Raw genomic sequence first — 5,047 nt, forward strand, 5'->3', positions numbered from 1 at the left:
AAAAGAAGTTAAGAAAATCCCATTTACAATAGCGTCAAAAAGAACACAATACTTAGGAGGATATTTAACCCAAGAGGAGAAAGATCTGTACACTGAAAGCTGTAACTGATGAAAGAAATTGAAGAAGACACAAATAAAAGGAAAGATACTCTGTGTTCATGAATTGGAAGAATTAACATTGTTAAAATGTCCATACTACCCAAAGTGATGCAGTGTCTGTCAAATGCAGTGTCTATCAAAATACCAATGGCATTTTTCACAGAAACAGAAAAAAACCTCCTAAAATTTATATGGAATCACGAAAGATGCTGAATAGCCAAAGCAACCTTGAGAAAGAAGAACAAAGGTGGAGGCATCACACCTCCTGATTTCAAACTATATTATAAAGCTAAAGTAATCAAAACAGTATGGTTCTGTCACAGAGATAGACACATAGACCAATGGAAAAGAATAGAAGGCCAGAAATAAACCCACACATATGTGGTCAACTAATCTTTGATGAGGTGATCAAGAAGACACAATCTTCAATCAGTGGTGTTGGGAAAACTAGCTATCCACATGCAAAAGAATGAAATTGGACCCTATCTTACACTATTCACAAGAAATGACTCAAAATAGATTGAAGATTTACATGTAAAACCTGAAACCATTAAACTCCAAGAAAACATAAGGGAAAATCTCCTTGACATTGGTCTTGGCAATGATTTTTTGGATATTACACCAAAAGCACAGGCAAGAAAAGCAAAAATATACAAGTGGGACTACATCAAACTAAAAAGTTTCTGCACAGCAAAGAAAACCATCAACAAAATGAAAAGGCAACCTACGAAATGGGAGAAAATGTTTGCAAACCATCTGATAAGAGGTTAATATTCAAAACATATGAAGAACTCATACAACTCAATAGCAAACAAACAAAAAATAAAAATAACTGGGTTAAAAGGGTCGGCCCCGTGGCACAGCACTTAAGTTCGCATGTCCTACTTCGGTGGCCCAGGCTTTGCTGGTTCGGATCCCGGGTGCAGATTTATGCACAGCTTGGCAAGCCATGTTGTGGTAGGCGTCCCACATATAAAGTAGAGGAAGATGGGCACGAATATTAGCTCAGGGCCAGTCTTCCTCAGCAAAAAGAGGAGGATTGGCAGCAGATGTCAGCTCAGGGCTAATCTTCCTCAAAAAAAAAGAAAAAAGAAAAGAAAAAAAGAAAAAACCCCACTAGATTAAAAAATGGACAAAGGACCTAAATAGGCATTTTTTCAAAGGTACAAACAGTCAATAGTACATGAAAAGGTGCTCAACATCACTACTCATCAGGGAAATGCAAATCAAAACCACAATGAAATATCACCTCACACCTGTTATGATAACTATTATCAAAAAGATAAGAGATAATAAGTGTTGGTGAGGGTATGGAGAAAAGAGAACCCTTGTGCACTGTTGGTGGGAATGTAAACTGGTACAGCCAGGATGGAAAACAGTTTGGAAGTTTCTTAGAAAAATTAAAAATAGAACTATAATATGATCCAGCAATCCCACTTCTGGGTATCTGTCCAAAGGAAATGAAACGAGTATCTTGAAGAGATACCTGCACTCTCATGTTCACTACAGCATTAGTCACAGTAGCCAAGATAAGGAAACAACCTCGGTGTCCGTTGATGAATGAATGGATAAAGAAAATGTGGTGTTTATATGCAATGGAATATTATTCAGCCATAAAAAAGGAAATCATGCCATTTGCAACAACATGAATGAACCTGAAGGACATTATGCCGAGTGAAATAAGCCAGACACAGAAAGACAAATATTGTATGTTCTCATTATATGTTGAATCTAAAAGAGTTAAATTCATAGAACCAGAGAGTAGAATAGTGGTTGCCAGGCACTGGGAGGTAGGGAAAATGGGGAGATGTCGGTCAAAGAGTACAAACTTTCAGTTATAAAATGAAGAAGTTCTGGGAAACTAATGTACGACATGCTGATTATAGTTAATAATACTGCATTGTATACTTGAAATTTGCTAAGAGAGTAGATCTTGAGTGTCCTCACCACGCACACGCGTAAACTATGTGAGGAGACAGATATGTTAATCAACGATTGTGGTAATAATTTCACAATATATACATATATTAAATCATCACATACGCTTTTAAAAAATCATGCTGTGCAACTTAAATACATACAATTCTTATTTGTCAATCATGCCTCAATAAAGCTGGGGAGGAAATGAGACAATACCTGCCTACATTATCCACATGCTTTATAATTATCATCATCATTCTCCTCCATCCTGGTTGACCTCCTCGGGATCTCTCTAGTTCAGAACATTCAGCTAAATGCAACATTTGTTAGTTCAATTAGCATATATAAGCCAAAAACTATGAGGCACTGGGAAAACTAGGACTAACAAGATGTTCTCTGCCTCCAAGGTAATCAGAGGATTATAATGCATTGGACTAAAAGCCATAGTCGAGGCACATGCAGAGGACACTCTAGGAATGCAGGGGAAGGGCTTCTAACTCAGACAGAGTGGAGGAAGTGACAACTGGGCTGAGTCTCAGAGGATGCAGGGGAGTTATCCAAACAAAGAAATGTAGAGTGGATTCTAGGCAGAGATGAAAACATGCAAGTCCATGAAGTTTAGTTGGGATAAATGTAAGCTATTGAATTCAAAAAGTCTGTTGCACTGTTGCATCAAAGGACACAATCAACAAGAGTGAAAAGGCCACCCACGGAACGGGAGAAACTAGGGGCAAATCACTTATCTGATAAGGGGTTAATATCCAGAATATATAGAGAACTCCTACAACTCAACAACAACAACAAAACAAAAAACCCTATTAAAAATGGGCAAAGGACTTGAATAGATATTTCTCCAAAGAAGATATACAAATGGCCAAGAAGCACATGAAAAGATGCTCAACATCACTAATCATTAGGGAAAGGTAAATCAAAACCACAGTGAGACGCCACCTCACATCCATCGGGACGGTTACCATTAAAAAAAAAACAGAAAATAACAAGTGTTGGCAAGGATGTAGAAAAATTGGTACCCTTGTACACTGTTGGTGAGAACGTAAGCTGATGCACCCACCATGGAAAACTGTATGGTGGTTCCTCAAAAAATTAAAAATATAATTATCATATAATCCAGCAATACTGCTTCTGGGTATATACACAAAAGAGTTGAAATCAGGATCTCAAAGAGATATCTGTGCACCCATGTTCATTGTAGCACTACTTAATAGCCTAAAAGCATAAGCAACCTAGGTGTTCATCAACAAATGAATGGATAAACAGTCCATACTACCCAAAGCAATCTACAGATTCAATGCAATCCCAATCAGAATCCCAATGACATTCTTCATGGAAATAGAACAAAGGATCCTAAAATTCTTATGGGGAAACCAAAGACCCCCAAACAGCTAAAGCAATACTGAGAAAAAAGAACAAAGCGGTAGGCGTCACAATCCCTGACTTCAAAATGTACCACAAAGCCATAGTGATCAAAACAGCATGGTAGTGGTACAAAAACAGGCACACAGATCAATGGAACAGAACTGAAAGCCCAGAAATAAAACTGCAAATCTATGGACAGCTAATCTTCAACAAAGGTGCCAAGAACATATAATGGAGAAAAGAAAGTCTCTTCAATAAATGGTGTTGGGAAAACTGGACAGCCACATGCAAAGAATGAAAATAGACCGTTATCTCATGCCATACACAAAAACAAACTCAAAATGGATCAAAGACTTGACGATAAGTCCTGAAACCATAAAACTCCTGAAAGATAATATAAGTAGTACACTCTTTGCCATCGAACTTAAGAGGATCTTTTTGAATGCCATGTCTTCTCAGACAAGGGAAACAAAAGAAAAAATAAACAAGTGGGACTTCATCAGACTAAAGAGCTTCTACAAGGCAAAAGAAACTAGGATCAAAACAAAAAGACAACCTACCAATTGGGAGAAAATATTTGCAAATCCTATATCTGACAAGGGGTTAATCTCCATAATATATAAGGAACTCATACAACTCAACAACAAAAAAATTAACAGCCTGATCAAAAAATGGGCAGAGGATATGAACAGACATTTTTCCGAAGAAGATATACAGATGGCCAATAAACACATGAAAAGATGTTCAATGTCACTAATCATCAGGGAAATGCAAATCAAAACTACACTAAGATACCACCTTGCACCTGTTAAAATGGTTATAATCACCAAGACTAAAAGTAACAAGTGTTGGAGAGGGTGTGGAGAAAAGGGAACCTTCATACACTGCTGGGGGAAGGCCAACTGGTGCAGCCACTATGAAAAATAGTATACAGATTCCTCAAAAAACTAAAAATAGAAATAACATATGACCCAGCTGTCCACTACTGGGTTTCTACCCAAACAACTGGAAATCAACGATCCAAAGTAACCTATGTACCCCTCACTGTAGCACTATTCACAATAGCCAGGACATGGAAGCAATCCAAGTGCCCATCTACCAATGATTGGATAAATAAGATGTGGTATACATATACAATGGAATACTACTCAGCCATAAAGAAGACAAAATCATCCTATTTGCAACAACATGGATGGACTTGGAGGGTATTATTCTAAGCGAAATAAGCCAGTCTGAGAAAAACAAACACCATATAATTTCACTCGTATGTGGAATATAAACAAACACATGGACAAAGAAAACAGTTCAGTGGTTACTAGGGGAAGGGAGTTGGGGGTAGGCACAGGGGGTGAAGGGGAGCACTTAGGTGGTGACAGACGAGAAATAATGTACAACTGTAATTTCACAACGATGTAGATTGTTATGAACTCAATAAAAAGAAATTCAAGTTGCAAAAGGGGGAAAAAAGAATGGATAAACAAAACATGGTATATACATACAGTGGAATATTACTCAGCCTTAAAAAGGAAGGAAATTCCACGTTTCCCATGCTACCACATGCATGAATCTTAAGGTCATTATGCTAATGAAATAAGCCAGTCATAAAAAGACAAATACTTTAAAAAGGAAGAAAGAAAGAGACAAATACTGT

Source organism: Equus przewalskii, chromosome 10 (genome assembly GCF_037783145.1).
Source record: "Equus przewalskii isolate Varuska chromosome 10, EquPr2, whole genome shotgun sequence".
Lineage (NCBI taxonomy): Eukaryota > Metazoa > Chordata > Mammalia > Perissodactyla > Equidae > Equus > Equus przewalskii.